This window comes from Eumetopias jubatus, unplaced genomic scaffold, assembly GCF_037043125.1.
Source record: "Eumetopias jubatus isolate StellerSeaLion01/CBP00866 unplaced genomic scaffold, mEumJub1_p1.0 scaffold_1, whole genome shotgun sequence".
Lineage (NCBI taxonomy): Eukaryota > Metazoa > Chordata > Mammalia > Carnivora > Otariidae > Eumetopias > Eumetopias jubatus.
Genome location: NW_028274807.1, coordinates 160322448 through 160340188, shown reverse-complemented (window position 1 = coordinate 160340188; position 17741 = coordinate 160322448). Strand labels below are relative to the sequence as shown.

Sequence of the window (17741 nt, the reverse complement as noted above, 5' to 3'; positions counted from 1 at the left end):
CTCTCTTTGTGTTTCAGTGATCACCTGACCCTAGCACAGCCCGAGAGTCTCTCCTATATTTTCAACAAGGTAATCCAGGTAGCTACCCTTTGAAAACACAGACATAGGGACTTTTAAAGACCTGGTTTAAATCATAGCTTCAGGGCAGCTGTAAACTGGCTCTCATAATGGACTGGTAATAATTCCTACCAGTTCTGGCAATATCTTTCTTGACGATTTCCTCGGGAAGAGAGTGTGTATGTCTGCATATGTGTCAGATGGAGAGAGTGGGGAAGGGAGGGAAGGAAGGAGGGAGGAAGTTGGGGGTGGGGAGAGAGAGGGGGAGGAAGGGAGAGAAAGGGTTGTCAAGCATTATCATTAATTCTGCATTCTGACTTATTCTCCACTCTGACTTAACTGGCTGTAGAATTGCATATTCTCGGTTCAATTTCTAAGAACTTTGTGGTATGTGGTGCATTATTTGATCAATTTACAAAAAGAGGACAAAGAATTGGAAGTATACATTTTTAATGTCCAGGTCCCAGACTTTGGGAGCTTTCCTTGGTTGAGTGGGGAGGCCATCTTAGTTTGAGGTCAATGAAATAAGGAGGGCCGTGGGTGTCTGGCTGGGGCCGCGAAGGGCGGTGGGCGAGTGGGTCGGGAATGGCCGAATTGGCTGCCCTTCCTTGGCTGTGAGTGGTTTTCACAATCTCCACGCTGACGTGGTGCTGTGGGGAATTCTGTCTGCTCCTTAGCTTTTGCTCCACTTAGAAGCAGCAACACCCCCACCCCCCGTAGTTTGAACTGAGCTGTCTCTGGGAAGTCAGGGTTTGCGTTGTAGTGGTTGCCGATGGCAGTAAGAAAGTAGGTGGGTGGCTGAGGCAGTTGGGTCCTGGGAGTTGGGAGAGAAATGTGACCGGGGCGGTGGCATCCCCATCTACTCTGCCTCTACCCCGTGGAGATGGTGCAGATCGTAGGGAGTTGGGGCCAATGTCAGGGGTGATCTTCAAACCATTTCACCAGCAGTCCCGACCAATCAGAAATTCCGGGAGGCCCCCTGTGGCAGGTGTTAACCCTGTGGTGGCATCTCTGGATCTTGAGGAGGGCTAGGGCCTCCTGGAGGAGAGATCATGGCAGAGTGATGGGGAGTGGTGAGGGCCTCAGGGCAGAGGTTTATACCACCTGGTATGAGAGCATGTCCATGTCTTAATAACTGAGAGCAGCTGCTCCGGCAGCCAGCAGCTACCGTGCAGGCCTGCCTTCCTGTGTGATCTGGAACATCTCCACTCTGGAGTTTCAACACTGTTGCCTATTGCTTTCAGGAAGGGGGAGGGGACTGCAGGTCACCACTGGCCTCAGTCTGTACCCTCTGGGGAGTGTCCTCAAGGCCCTTTCCCAGTTAAGCTCAGGGCCTTCTCTGTTCTACCATCTGTGGGGAAAACCCAGACAAATGTCACCTTCTCTCTGTCCTTCCACTCTGCTCCATTAAAAAAAAAAAAAATATTTCTCCCAGAGGACCTTGAGACCTCCGAAGCCACCTCAGGTGTCACTTTACACAGAGGGTGTGTGTGCACCCCTCTTGGTTGCACTGCTTTGGGTCGGTTTTGTGGTCAGCGAGTTGCCTCCAGCTCCTGGGGCCTGCCTCAGAGCACCTGGAACCTTCTGCTCTCTCAGGACTTGCTGGGCTCCAACACCAGCCCTGCAGGTGGCTCAGAGCAACTCTGGGTCACAGGTGTCAGCCACAGCAGGGAAACCGGCCTAACCTGCTTATGGAAACAGATGATGTCTTTATAAATGCCAGCCTCTCAAACTGGACCCTGAGAAAGAAGAAAGCATTTCTTGGGATCGTCATTCTAACATGTGTGTCCAAACACGACACTGTTTTTAAGATAGCAGGCCAGAGGCTCAGCCTTGAATCATTTCGTGCCAGAGCTTTGTTTTTTTTTTTCTTTAAGATTTATTTATTTATTTGACAGAGAGAGACACAGCGAGAGAGGGAACACAAGCAGGGGGAGTGGGAGAGGGAGAAGCAGGCTTCCCGTGGAGCAGGGAACCCGATGCGGGGCTCGATCCCAGGACCCTGGGACCATGACCTGAGCCGAAGGCAGACGCTTAACGACTGAGCCACCCAGGCGCCGCACGTGCCAGAGATTTTTAAGCCTACGTTTGACAGTGTCAAGGCAAATTCATGCTCCTCTGGTGTTATTTCCTATGATAACAAATGTTATGCTTAAGGTAGAGCAGAATTATATCAGTTGAGTATCTCATATTAATGGAGTATCAAATATGTTACAGGGTCTGTATTCGACTGTCTACACACACGATCTCATCTGGACCTCGCATCAACCTGTGAGGCAAATGTTACCATGACTCTTTCCATTCTACACGTGGGAGAACAGGCCCAAGATGACCCAGCTAGCGTAGCTGAATTCAGTTCAGAATCCTCTGGCTCCAAGTCGGTTGCTCTTAATGCACCACTGAGAAAGACAGACCTTCGTCTTTTAAAGTAGTGTCTTCCTGATCAATTCTTGCATTTCTCATTAAGGTTGAAGATCACTTCACCCTGCAGTAAAGAGTAAAAGAATAATGAATTCTCCCTAATCATTTGCTCATAATTACTGGAAGTGGGAAATAGATGAAAGATACGGATCGTTCGGAAACCAAAAATCTTGGGAGGCCCTGGGGGGAGTGGTTGCTTTATCCAGATGCGGTATCTCGGACTTTGACGATACCGGTTCTTCAGCACATTTCCAGCCCTGATGTCAGCAGGAAGACAGAGACAGCCCCCCACCCCCCGCCCGGTCAGGCTCGGGTTGCCTTGTGAGCTCCTGTGCGCTGGAGTAGCATTTAGCCCCTTTGCATTCAGTCTGCCATGTGACCCTTAGTCCATTAAAGGACAACGTTAAATGTCAGCTTCTGTTCTGGAAGGTCTTACCCCACCACGCTCAGAGCAGTGAAGGTGCGCCTGCCCCACGTGGTTGGAAACCATACTCAGTTTGAGGATTTCAAGGCTTCCTTTGATTCTATGTGATGAGGAGGGCCAGGGGGCCCCCTGCAACTGTGTGATGGTGCAGCTACGGTCCCCAGCAGATGCCTAGTTCTAGACCTGGGCCAGAGCGTGTTGGCCTGGTTATCCGCGGTGGGCGTGTGTTGGCTACATACGTCGGTGCCCTTCATCTTTCTTTAACGCTGATAATTCCCTCCATGCACTTGGTCTCTGGGCAGCCCCTCAGCTCTGAAGAGCTGACAAGTGTTCCTGTCTCTAGCTTCCATGGTGATAACAACTGGTCTATTAGGGGAGCTGTTCCAAAGTGTTGTCCCTTGTCCCTCAGCTTGCAGAGGTCCCGATGCACACACCCTCCCTGGAGACTTGCTGGAATTCACAAGGGACTCATTTTTGAAAATTTCATTTAGCATTTTCTTCCATACTCCCCTACATTTTCAGAGACCTTCCAGAACAGAAGCCCCTGGAGTTCCTTCTCCAGACCTTGCTGGCTTTGTGCTCTTTCCCTTTCTGGCGTCTGACTTCAGTTTCCATAACCTGGCTTTTCCCCACCAGTCACCCTGCGGCCACGCCCGCACGTGGATGCCACTGCCTCTCCCCTCCCGGTTGCACCAGTCTGGGCTGCATCCAAGGCGGTGCGCAGTTGGTGTGGTTTTCAGGACTTTCCCCTTGGTGACGTGGTGTGGGGGCTGGAAATGGGGCACATGGCAGGAAAGGGACTAACGAGGGTCACCTGGCATCGTTTCTGGAACCTCCCCAAGTTGGGGAGGTTGGCCTTGGCCATTGTCAGTGGATCTAGAATCAATAAACCCAGGTCCCTGCTCCCGATACTCCTCTCCTTATCCCTTATTCCCCAGAGAGGAGCTCAGCTGACATCCTCTACCTCTGCCCTGGGTCGCACTGATCCCTTTCTCCACGAAGCCTTCACAACCTGTAGCTGCAACTTTGGGCAATGCCGCTTTAGGACAATTCCTCCCACCTATGCAAATTTACCTGGAGAAGAAGTGATTCCTCAAAGCTGGGATATATTTAAACGTTACAAAACACACTCCCTTCCTGCCACCCTCAATGTCCTCCTCACATCAACCACCAGCACCTTGGGCGTGGCCCTAGTGGCCCCAGAAGATAAGGGCTTCTCCCAGCCAACTGGATCCGGACCCTGGGGATGCAGCGTCTCCACCATCTAGCTGGACATAATTTTGATCCCTACTGCCTTCTGGAATTTTTTTCTCATAGACCAGACTGGCTTTTCCTGTGCTCCCCTGCCCCTTCGGTTTTCTAACCAGGTTGTAAGTCAGTTATTTAGTCCCTGTCCCTGCCCCCAGCGTAGGGCATTAATCGCGTGTTCTGGGCAAGATTCCACGAGTTCTGCTTATAGCTTTGAGTGTTTCTGCCTCCTTGTATGTCCCCTGCTGCCTCCTGCAGCTCTCATGACCTCTCCCCACTCTGAACTCCTGCCACCTGCGGGACTAGGTGTCACTGCGTCACTTACCTTTGGTTGCTACATCCTCAGCGTGGACCAGATCACATCCCTTCTTTGTCCCTACAAGGAGCCATTTTGAACTCCATTCTGTTGGTCTCCATGGGTGTGAGGACAGTCCAGCGCCCCCCCACACCCAGCTCCTGAGACCTGCTCCCTAGTTGTAAGGCGCTAGCATAGTTCTTGGGCTCTTCGGAAGCCTCTGTAGCAAGACAAGCTGTTAGGGCTCACCTCCCTGCTCTTCTTGCTCAGCCACAGTCCCGCTCCCATTCAGCCAGCCAGTTCGGTCAACATTTAGTTGTGGATGTCTACATGCTCAAGGCATTGTGTTGGGCACCAGGGCGGGGAGAGGGTGGCAAAGACTGCTTTGTTTGATGAAGGGGTGGGGGTAGGCGAACACATGGATAATTGTGATGTGATGTGGCAAGCCCCTAGAGATAGGAAACAGCTGAGCCCTGCAGAGCCTTTGTGCAAATGAGGAAAGGGGGTCCATCCAGGTAGACCCAGCCCCTCGGGTGTGTGGCTTGGGAAACAGAATGTGGGCTGGATTTCAGCTCCTACTCATCCTTTCAGCCAGTGCCCTTGACCTTCAAGAAGGGCATGCCAGGGAGCCAAGGCAGGAATGCGTGGGCTGCATGGGATATTCAGGAGTCTCAGCAGTGGTATTACTGGGGCAGAAGGCAGGAACCTAATGAAGCTAGAGAGGTGGTAGGGGGCAAAGCCCTGGGGGGTGGGGTGGGCGGGGGAAGCTGCAGGCTGAGCTACAGGCTTGGCCTTGAAACTTCAGGGGGTGGGGGCCCCGTTGGTAGGTTTTAAGCCAGAAGTGCTGTAGTCAGACTTGTAACTTGGACAGCCAGCTGGTTGGAGGTGTTTGCCGTAATCCAGGGGCTAGGTGAAGAGGGCTGAGTCCCCACATAGTAGTGGTTCCATGTGACAGCAGTGGAAGGACTAAAGTTGCCCACTTCTGGTGATGATGGCGGTAGAGACGGGGAAGGATAGCTCCTAGGTGCCTCCCCAAGTGACAGGTGCATGGGGAATACAGGGTTCTCCTTCCCCACACACCCCTTTATTATCTCCGCTCTGAAGATGCCCGTTCTCTCTGATGGTGAGGACAGGTGGGGCCCCATGGGACCTTTCCGTGGAGCATCCCTGGAATAAACCAGTAGGAGAAACGGAGGAGAGGGAGCATGGCCAAGCAAACCTAATTGCCAATAAAATATTAATGATGGGGACAAGTTCATTTTCATGAAGGTGAGAAAGGAATCCTGTCTTATATTGGCTCTCCACAATGAGGACTCAAAAATGAAGCACCTTTGACTTACTGTATTATTTTACAAAATTTACACCTAAGCTCTGAGAAAGTGGACCTCATTCTGAATTTATAGCAATGACACTATTTTCAATCAGATCAATCAACTTTTCCCTAGCGATTTAATTTTCTTTTGCCTATTTTAAGACTTTCCAGAAGTTCCTTTCTCTTATATGAGCTGTTGTTTCTCTTTCTGATGCTTCTGCCTTTGTTATAGCATAGCAAAATGCCTTATTTTTAAATAGGGCATCTCTTCTGGGCGGTTTCTTTTTTTTAAGACTCTTCGAATAGCAAAGATCTTCTGATGGCCAGAGGAAGGGCCGGCTGCTATTCTTACAGTTGGTTTTTCCAACAGCTTCGTTAAGGGATAATTTCTTCCAGTTGCTGTAAGAATGTTCTGCAGATACAAATCTGGCTTTGTTTTGCAGTGGAATCTTAGAAAAAAATAGCAAAATAAGCTGCTTCCTGAATAGCACCCGTTGTCCACCACTGTCTGTTTATCGACACCTTCGAGGCTTAGATCTTAATCCCAGAAGCACTCCGTCCGTGAATGCCAGCCAAACTGTCGGTTATTGTATAAATGGAGGAAATGGTCTTCAGTGGTGCGAATTTTTACAGCTGAGATTCCAAGACGACCCTTGTCCCATATTTTAAGGTCATCCAAGGTTCTTGTTGGTAGGAGGTTCTTTTCATTTCACACAGCCTTGTTCATTGGGGATGGGGATGCTGATGGTGGTCACTGAGGGACTGGGGGTGACAGTGTTCTCTCTGTGTTGGAGACACACACAGCAGGGGGCTGTGTGGAGCCAGGAGGGCCTCGACAAGAGCTGTGAGCCCTGTCACTCCATTTGCAGCTGCCGGATGTGCTGACCATTCATTTCTTCTCTTGGCGCCCAGCAAATTCTCCTGTGTGCAGTGATGAAACACCATGCCTCCCTTTCCTCAAAAAGGTGTAAACAAGCTGTTTCTCATGGGATCACAGCTCTATCCTCTTATCTGGAAGGAAAGAAAGGAAGGAGGGAGGGAGGGTGGGAGGGAGCAGGGAGGAGGGAAGAGGAGAAGAGGGATGAACAGAAGAAAAGAAAGAAGGTTTGGAAAAATATATTTTCAGTTGGTGTTAGGATTGAGGGGAATTGGACCTTCCTTTTCCTTGAACAAGTTTCCAAAACCAGAAATATTTACATTTCCATGGGGCAGGATTCATAGTGGTCAGGATGGAAATGGATCACTTTGTGAAGGCACACCTGTGTTCCTTGAGGGCACTCATGCTTCTGTCCCCTCCAGAGAGCAGATGTCGGGCGCAACGGCCCAGAGCAAGGCTTAGATTCCTGAGATGGTGGTGTGCTTCTCCCACCAAAATGCAGGTGTGCCAGTGTTTTGTTTCTCTGCGCATGCGTGTGGTGTCCCTGGTGCCCAGAACAGTGGCCAACCCTCCGCAGGAGCTTGATGAACATGTGTTAATGAGTGAATGAATCTACTCCGAGAGAGGAAAGGGACATGTGAGCATGTCACTAGCAGAGCTATCTCTCTTCTGGTGGAGGAAGTCAGACTTGAGTGCTAAGGTTTCCTTAGAGTTCCCCAGTTCTCCCTAGCCCTGGGCACTTCCCCAAGTAGGTGGTAGAGAGTTTTAGGGGGTTAGAGTCTGTGGGCCTTTTGACATCATGGGTATGTTAAGTATATGCAGTTTTCTGGAAAGGAAGATGGATTGCAGGCTCCATCAGATTCTCAAAATGGGGGTCCCTGACCCCCAAGGCTCTCTGCAGGTCTCATCATTTTGCAGTTGGGAAGACTGAGGCTCAGAGGGTAAACATGAGGTCACCTAGGGGGGTTGGCGTGGGCCCAGGGGCAGGGTCCTGCCTGCACACTCTCCTCTCTACCATGCTCTCCCAGGAGTTGCTCCCATGCCTTCTTCTCATGGGTTTGCCGCAAGGTAGCCACAAGGTAGCGCCTTCACAGTAGGGATTTCAACAGATGTCCAGTTTCGGGGAGGGCTTGGGGAGGCCTTAGTGGCCACCTCCTTCCTCACTGCTGGAAGCCTTTCGACAACATCTCCATTTTGGTGGTTCTGTTTTCAGTGGATAGAAGCATGTGGGCACCTAGGCGATACCCCAGGATGCTGAGTAATGGGGGTCGATGGACTGCAGAAAGATGGCAGGAGACTCACTTAGGGGCCCCACGAGAAGGGGGATACAGTCTAGGAGGAAGAGAAGCCCAGAAAGCCTCTAGGAGAATAAGAGGAGGATGTGGCAGAGGCGGTATGGGGCTCCCCAATACAGAGGGGGCAGGAGGAGGAACAACAGAAGGAGAAAAGCTTGAAGGCAAGGACAAAACCGTATCTTTGGTCTCATGTAGCCTCTGGTTAATCTCGCCTTGTCAAGGCAGGTCAGTTTCCCCAGGCCACCTGCACGCTACTGGGTTAGAGGTGGAAGACCCCTGGCAAGGAAACTGCTGCCTTTAGATGTTGGGGAAGTTTTGCTCTGTTTATCCTGTTCAGTTGATCTTGAAGAGATACGTTTCAGGGAAAGCCGGTCTCTCTGGACGCAAAGCAAGATAGCCCACTGAACAGTGTGGGCCAGAACGCAGGGAACAGACCAGGTCCTCGTGGACGAGGCGTGGGGCTCTAGGCCTTCCTTGACCAATCTCTGCATCTCTAAAATGGGGGCTCCAGCACCTTTTCCCTAGGGTGGTTGTACGGGTCAGGTATGTGTCAGAGTTCATGTCGGGCACATAGTAAATGAGGTGTGAGTGTGGGCTCTTATTACTTAGTTTGATCTCTTTGGCTGCCTCCACCATCAGTCTGGAAGGCTGTGAGGAAGGACTGTGTGGTGGGCTTGTCTGTTACCCACCATTATCCCTTACTTCCCACCACCCTCCTGACAAGCAAGCATCAGCCACATAAGCCCTATAGTGAAAGCAATAATGATTTTTTTTAAAGATTTTTTATTTCTTTCTTTGAGACACACAGAGAGGGAGAGAAAGCATGAGCGGGGTGGAGATGTGTGTGGGGGGGGGGCAGAGAGAGAGGTAGAAGCAGACTCCTCGCTGAGTAGGGAGCCCAATGCCGGGTTTGATCCCAGGACCCTGACTGAGATCATGACCTGAGCTGAAGGCAGACATTTAACTGACTGAGGCACCCAGGTGCCCCGCAAGAATGATATTTATAAATTCCACCTTTACAGCTCTTCCCCTGTGACCACAGGCTACATGCTTTCCCTCAGTCTTCAGCCTGTTTATTGTTTTTTTTTTTTTTTCCTTAACAGTTAAACAACCATTCATTTCTGTTTTGAGGCATCTGGCTGGCTCAGCCAGTGGAGCATGCAACTCTCGATCTCAGGGTCTTGAGTTGGAGCCCCACGTTGGGTGCAAGATGACTTAAAACAAAAACGCCTCAGTTCCATTTCAGTGAGATTTCAAACTCCCTAAATAACAGAAGTTTAATAGAAATAGATGCTGGGTGCTTAATTTACAAGGTAAAGGAACCAAGAAAGCTGCAATTGAGCTGTTGGTGGTGAAATTCTTTTTGAGATAATGCATAGTTAGGACCATGAGACACGTTTATCTCAAGTGAGATCTCCATGACAGTATGTGAAGTATGCTCTCGCCTGGCAGGGAGACCAAACCAGCCTTAGCAAGTAAGGCTGGAAGTCAGTGCAAGCAAACCTGAGTAGAAGCATCTACTCCATTTCCAGTAGTCTGTGTCTTAAGACGTTTCTGCCTTGGGCATGTATGTCTCCTTTGGTCCTGATTATGTATTAGGGTGCTGTGGAAATGTTTCTCTTGCAAGGACTCGGTTAACTGGGACAAATGCCATCCTGCCATTTACTACATCTGGAGTGGGTGGGGCAGTCCCAGGTGCATTAGTCATCTGCTGCTATGTAAAAACATTATGTATGTGTCGTTAGCTCAAGATTCTGCGGATTGGCGATTTGTGCTGGGCTCAGCCAGGCAGTTCTTCTGCTGACCTTGGCTGGGCTTCCTCATGCATCTGTGGTCAGCTGCTGGCTCTGTGGGCACTGGCGGGCCAGCTAGGGGTCACTGGTCTCAGATGGTTTTACTCACAGTGCTGGTATCAGCATGCTGTTGGTAGGAGCTTGTCAGTTCTTCTGCATACGGTCTGGCACCCTTTATCAGGCTAGCTCAGATTCTTCTTAGGGTGGCAATGTTTCAAGAGCGACAAGAGAGCAAACCCCAGTGTGCAAGTGCTTTTCAAGTCTCTGCTGGGGTGCAGTGTGCAAGGGTCCCACCGTCAGAGTGAGTCAGCCCAGAGGTGGTATGCGAGAGCACATCCAAGGAGCAAGGATGAGGGAAGGACATAAATGAGGTCACTTTTGACATTCTACCATACGGGGAAAAGATCTTTGTCCTAAAAGTCAGAAAACCAGCCTTGAAGTTTTATTTCTGCCTCTGCCTCTGAGTAGCTTTAGACAAGGTACCGTTTCTTAGACCTTCAGGCAAGTTCCCAGAGGGTATTGCATTTTATATAACTCTAGAACACTTTGTATCTTATGATAGTAGAACAGCCCCTGAGCTTCTCCAGGGCAGAAGTCATGTTTACATTGTTTTGTTTTGTTTTGTTTAAGATTTTATTTATTTATTTGAGAGAGAGTGTGTGTGAGTGAGTGGGGGGTGGTGCAGGGGGAAAGGAGGAGAGAGAATCTCAAGCTCACTCCATGCTGAGCAGGGAGCCGGACATGGGGCTTGATCTCATGACCCTGAGATCATGACCTGAGCCCAAACCAAGAGTCGGATGTTCAACCGACCGCGCCACCCAGGCGCCCCAGTCATGTTTAGTGTTATTCTCTCTTCTCCAGTGCTCCCCCCTCATAGAGTTTCATGTCTGGCACAAAATAAGGGATTTAAACATGTTTCTTGAATGAATAGATGAACTTCTCGTATTTAGAGTCAGATGGATGATTGGGTTAGATGATTCTCCAAAGTCTCTTCTGGCATGGTTTTCAAGGAAAAGAACAGAATATTTCCACTGAGTGCAGATCAGAGGGGCTGACTCTTGGTTCAGGAAATGGAGTGCCAAAATCCAGATGTATCCCTGCAGGCGCTGGTAACACCTAGAATAAGAATATTCCCCGTAGGTAGTCCCCTGAGATACCAGGTGGCTGTGTTTTAGCCAGTTCAACTTGGAGGTAAAATTCTGTATGTGAAAACGCACGTGTGAGTGGGGCCTGCAAGATGGCAGAGAGGGGTTTCCACTTTAGCCTCAAAGTCAGAGTGGATGCCAGAATCTGGACGTGAGGTTTGCCTCCTTGTTTGATGTGGGGAGATGATTCAGTAGGATTAGCTGAGCTCCAGGTGCCAGCTCAGGGGCATGCTAGGCAGTATCAGAGGGCCCCACGATGTGGCACGGAGACTCCGGCCTGTTTGAGCGTGCACCCCCAACGCCACGAGTTCCTTCTGAACACCCTGCCTGTGCTGTACCCCATTCTAGTCTGGCAATGCAGAAATGAAGCAGCTCTGTCTCCACCCTCAAACACATCCATGCACAGGTATCGAGGAGGCAGTTCCAGTGGGCGCCATACACTCCATGTCGGGGTTTCAGAGAGAAGTTTAAGCTGGCTCTTGAAGGTGGAAAGGGGCATTCCTTTCCTCCAGGTAGGAGGGAGTCCTTTCCTCCAGGCATGGAAGTATGTTCTGAAAATGACAGGCATTCTCCAGAAACTGTAGTCTAAAGTGCCTGGCAGAAGATGAGTTTGGAATGGTTTGTTTGGGAGCCTGGCTTTGAATGGCTCTTGTATTCGTTGGTTAAGGATGCCATAACATAAGACCACAGACCCAGTGGCTGAGACAACAGAAATTAATTTTCTCACAGTCCTGGAAATTGGAAGTCCAAGATCAAGGTGCTGGCGTTGTTGGTTTCTGGTGAGAGCTATCTTCCTGCCTTATAGACGGCCGTCTTTTTGCTCTCTCTTCACATGGTCTTCCCTCTGTGTGTGCACATTCCTGGTGTCTCTCTCCTTATAAGGGCACTAGTCCTACTGGATTGGGGCCCCATCCTTATGATCTCATTGAACCTGAATTACATCCTTAAAGGCCTTATCTCTAAATACAGTTATACTGGAAGTTAGGGCTTCGACATCTGAATGCTGGGGGGACACGATCGCTTGTACCGGCTGCACCTGACATGCTAAGGGACTTGGGCCTTCTTGGGTAGGCTGTGGGGGGGCCAGTATAGAGGCGGGGCTGGTGCGGCTGGCTATTGTTTCCAGGCTAGTGCATTCAAAGCAACTGGAAAATCTTCCACGGCTGAACTTGGATGAGGATCCTGGCTTTTCATGTTTTTGCTTCTCTGTGGTTTCATGGTGGATGCCTTAGCCTGTCCGAAGCTTCTGTGGTTTTACCCTCCTCCTTGATGTCTTACAGCTAAGACCATCTAGTCTCAGCAGGCCTCTGTCGGCCAGCTGGCTCCAACACAGGTGTGGGAGTAGGCCAGGGATAAACTCTGTCTTTACAGAGGCAGGGCGCGATGCGGACCCCGTATTTACCCTCTCTGTGGCCATTCCCACTTCTTCCTTACTGACTGTTGTCCCCAGGGGTACAATTCACAGTTGCTTTCTATCAGGTGCGACTATTCCATTCTCCTTACCCGGGGCCATTTGTAGCCAGGGCTGGCTATAGGCCCGGTCTTCCAGCTTATGACACTAGAAAAAGAAGAGCAAATTAAACCTAAAGCAAGCAGATGGGAGAAAATAATAAAGGTCACAGCAGAAATGAATGAAATAGAGAATAGAAAAAACAATAGATAAAAGAAACAAATCCAAATTTGGGTGTGTGAAAAGACCAACAAAACTGACAGAGCTTTAGCTAGCTTGAGCAAGAAAAAGAAGACTCGAGTGTCTAGGATCAGAAATGAAAGAGGGAACATTATTACCAATCTTTCGTGAGTACAAAAGATTATAAAAGAATACTATGAACAATTGTATGCTGATCAATCAGATAACCTAGGTGAAGTGGACAAAATTTCTAGAAAGATGCAAACTACTGAAACTGACTTGAGAGAAATAGAAAATCTGAATCAACTTACAAGAGACTGAATTAGTAAGCAGAAAACTACCCACAAAAAAAAAAAAAAAAAAAAAAAGCCCAGGCCCAGATGGCTTTGCTGTGAAATCTACCAAACATGTAGGGAATGAATATCAATTTCTTTCTAAGAGAAGAGGGAACATTTCTTACCTCATTCTAAGTGGCTTGTATCACCTGGATACCAAAAGTGAACAAAGAACATACAAGGAAATAAAATTACAGGCCAATGTTTGATATGCATATAGATGCAAAAATCCTCAATAGATACTAGCAAACGGAACCCAGAACCATTATACAGAATTATACACCATTACCAAGGGAGGCTTATCCCCGGCATGCAAGAGTGGTTCAATATCTGAAAAGTAATTATTGCAACACACCATATTGGTAGAATAAAGAAAAAAAGATCATCAAAAATATGTAGGAAAAGTATTTGATAACATCCAGCACACATTCATGATAAAAACATGCAACCAACTAGAAGGGACCTTCCTTAACCTGGTGAAGGGCAGTGACAAACAACTCAAGCTAGCATCATACTTAATGAGGAAAGACTATATGCTTTTCCCTTAAAGTCAGGAACAGAACAAGGGTAGCCATCTCCCCATTGCCATTCAGCATTGTACTAGAGGATCAAGTGAGGGCAGTCAGATGAGAAAAGGAAATAAAAGGCATCCAGACTGGAAAGGAAGATGTAAAACTATATTTGCAGATGACATGATCTTGTATATGGAAAATCCTAAGGAATCCACTAAAAACCATTAGAACTAATAAATGCACACAACAAGATTACAAGATACAAACTGAACAGACACAAATCATCTGTCTTTCTACATACTTGCTGTCAACAACTGGAAAATGAACTTAAGAAAACAGTTCCATTTACAAGAGTATCCAAGAGAGTAGAAATACTTAGGCCTAAGCTGAACCAAAGAAATGCAAAATTTATACTCTGGAAACTGCAAAACATTCTCAGGGAAATTAAAGAAAATCCAAATGAGTAGAAGACATCCCATATCAATGGACTAGAAGATAAGATTGTTAAGATGGCAGTACTCCTCAAATTGATCTACAGATTTAAGGCTTCTTTCTAGAAATTGACAAACTGTTCCTAAAATTCATGTGGAAACTCAGGGGTGCCAGAAAAGCCAAATCGGTCTTGCAAAAGAACAACCAAGTTGGAGGACTCATATTTTCTGATTTCAACACTTACTACAAAATAATAATCAAGACCATGTGCTGCTGGCATAAGGATGAAAAAGAATCGAGAGTCCAGAAAAAAACCATATATCTATGATCAATTAATTTTTGATAAAAAGGGCACAATAATTCAATAGGAAATATAGTTTCTCAACAAATGGTGCTGGGACAGTTGGATATCAACGTACAAAAAAATGAAGTTGGACCTCTTCCTTATACCATATGCAAAAATAAACTAAAAAACCTAAATGTCAGAGCTTGAACTATAAAAATCTTAGAAAAAAACATAGGCATAATTTTCACGACCTTGGATTTGACAGTGGTTACTTGAGACACCAAAAACACAAGTAACAAAAGAAAAAAATTGATAAATTGGACTTCATCAGCATTAAAAACCTTTGTGCTTCAAAGTACACTATCAAGAAAGTGAAAAGACAATTAGAAGAAGATCACTTATCTTCATAGGGAATCATATCTAGAATATAAAAAACACTTACAACTCATGATAAAAAGGCAAATGACCCAATTAAAAAATGGGCAAAGACCTGAAAACGTTTCTCCAAAGAAGATCTACAAATGGCCAACGGGCGCATGAAAAGAGGCTGAACATCACTAGCCCACCGGGAAATGCAACCCAAAAGCACAATGAGCTACCACTTCACACCCACTAGGATGGCTAGAATCAAAAAGACAGACAGTAACAATTATTGGCAAGGTTGTGGAAAAATCAGGATGCTCACGCACTGCTGGAGGGAATTTGAAATGGTGCTGCCACTTTGGACAAGCAGTCTGACAGTTACTCAAAGGTTAAACGCAGTTACCGTACGACCCAGCTGCTCCATTCCTAGGTATATACAAAGGCAACTGAAAACATATGTCCACATGAACACTGGTACATGAATACTCATAGCAGCGTTATTCCTAATAGTCAAAATGTAGGAACAGTCCAAATGTCCAAATGAATATCCAGATGAATGGATAAATAAAATGTGGCATCTCCAGACAGTGGTTTATTATTTGGGCATAGAAAGGAATAAAATACTGATACATAGTACAACAGCAGTGAAGCAGAAACCCTTGCACTGAGTGACACAAGCCAGTCACAAAAGACCACATATTATATGATTTCATTTATACAAAGTATCCGGCATAGGCAAATCTACTGAGGCGGAAAGTAGATTAGTGGTTCTCAAGAGCTGGGGTGGAGGTTGGGGAAGTAGGGGGTGATCGTTAATGAGTATAGGGTTTCTTTTTGGGGCAATGAAAGTGCTCTAAAATTGATTATGGTGATACTTGCACTACTCTGTGAATATACTAAACACCATTGCATTGTACACTTTAAAAGAGTGAATTGTATGGTCTGTGAATTATATCTCAATAAATCTGTTACCAACAAGTACAAATACCTAGCAAAATGAATTAAGGAATATTATGCAAATATTTTAAATGATGTTTACCATAAAAAATCCAGTAGTACAGAAAGTTGTTTAAGAGATAATGATGCATGGGAATAACAATATAAAACTGTGATCTCAGCCATATTAAAAATATGATTATGGAAAAAAAAGATGAGAAATATGAATAGTGGTCATTTCTAGGTTGTGGAATTGTGATGGGCAATTTTCATTTTATTCTTCAGACTTTCCTGGTTTTCCCACATTTTCTAAAAGGAGCAGTTTGTGGGAAGACTCTGGAGGATTTCAAACCTGAGCCAGGTCTTAAAGGGTGATAGATTTGAGCAAAGAGGGAAGTGTGTTCCTGGCAGGACTGGGTAGCCTCAGAAGGCATGGTGGGGACAGAGGAAATGGGTGGAGCCCTCAGGGACGAAGCTCTGAAGGCAGGTGGCTATCCCGCTGAAAAGGGCTCATGTGCCTTGTTTGGACTCTAACTTTCGGGCAGCGGGGAGACTCTGAAACTCCCTTGTTGGGATTTGGTGGGAGTTAATACAGGGAGAAGAGCAGAGACCCTGCTGCTGAGAGATCCACAGCAGATCAAGCAGCAGGAAGCATGTAAACAGAAGACCAAAAAGTAGTAGGTAGTCAGAGGGAGAACTGGCAGAGAGCCGTGTCACAGAGGAACATCGGGCCACTGGCTTGGGCTCCTGTGGACAAGCAGCTGGCCTGGGAGTCTTCTCCCTCCAAATTGAGTGGTGTCAGCCACAAAGCGTGGAAATGGCTGAAAGGATGACTCCACCATGGCACTCCTTTTTTTTTTTTTTTTTTTTTTAAGATTTTACGTATTTATTTGAGGGAAAGAGAGAGAGAGCACAAACAGGGGGAGGGGCAGAAGGAGAAGCAGACTCCCCGCTGAGCAGGGAGCCAATCACGGGGTTTGATCCCAGGATGCCGGGATCATGATATGAGCTAAAGGCTGATGCTTAACCAACTGAGCCACCCAGATGCCCCGTGGCACTCCTTACAGCTATTCTGAAAATGATTTGGGGACTCCCAGAGAGAGGGGTATTGGATGTCAATAGGCCCCTAGCTTTCATGCCTCAGAGAGAGAGCCTGTATGTCCTGCATCATCTGTGAGGGAAGAGACAAACATGAAGCTATAACCATCCACCCATGCAGCCAGCCAGCCACTGGTCCATCCTCCCACCCATCCCCTCATTCACCCATCCATCTGTACGCATCCATCATCTGTCCATCATCCACCCATCATCCATCCATCCATCCATCCATTCATCTGATTCACTCAACAAACATTCACTGAGCACCAGCTCTATGTCAGGCCTTTTGCCGGGCCTTGAGAGAGAGAGAAATCATTGAGACGCCATGGTCCCTGTCTTTGGAGGACCCACAGGACAGAAAGCAAGACAGAAAAGCAAGCCCCTTGTACATGTGGTAGGGCCCAGTGGGGTCTGGGTTCTGGACCAGATGCTTTGCTTGGAGGAGCTTGAGAGCTTCATGGAGTGTTCTCCCCTCACACCCTGCCCAGCCATTGGGTGCATTCAGAATCCCACACACCACATCAAAGATGGGCATTGTGAGGTTCCGTCTCTCGAATGGCACCAGCCGAGAGCTGGGGAGGGAGCCTGGCTCATCTCCGTGGCTGAACAACAAAGTGAAGCAGTGAAGCCAGACTTCCTTGAATATGCATTTTTGAGCCTGTATTATCTTTGAAAAGGGGAAGGAATCAGATCTTCAGAAAGGCCCAAGCCTGAGTCTGACACCTTGCTAGATACATCTTTGCTTTATCTCCCTGAATCTCACATCACTATAGGGGGTTAGAATCATTCCTGCTATGTTATTGATGGGGAAACGAGTCTCAGAGAGCCACATGCCCATAAAGGGCAGACCCAGGATCTGAACCCATACCTGTCTGCTTTAAAGGCACTGTTCTTGCCCTAACATGCAGCTCTGCCTTCTGAAACCCTTCCAGAGCCATTCATATAACCCTGCCAAGTACATAGGTGCTATTCAATGCTCACCATGACCCACGGAGGTAGGGATGGTAACCCCATTTTACAGATGAGAATATTGGGGCTCAGAAGGGCACAGTGGCTCTGAGGAAGTCCCAAGGTGGGATGACAGGTCTGTGGTGTGAGCCCGTGGTCCATGGTCCATCCACCCCCCATGGGTGTCCAACTCCCGCGTGGGCCCTGATCATGCCAGCCGGGCCGCAGCTGTCCATTGGGATCATAACTGAGCTCAGAAGCCTCATGGTACTCATAAAATTGTAACCATTTCCCTTAAATTCATCACTGTGTGCCCATCTCACCTCTCCTGCAT

General features: G+C 47.6%; 1 protein-coding gene across 1 annotated transcript in view; it reads left to right on the top strand.

The window, feature by feature from the left end:
* The window catches only part of MGLL (monoglyceride lipase), a 109075-nt gene that overhangs the window by 2274 nt on the left and 89060 nt on the right, over positions 1–17741 (top strand). The window lies entirely within an intron of this gene.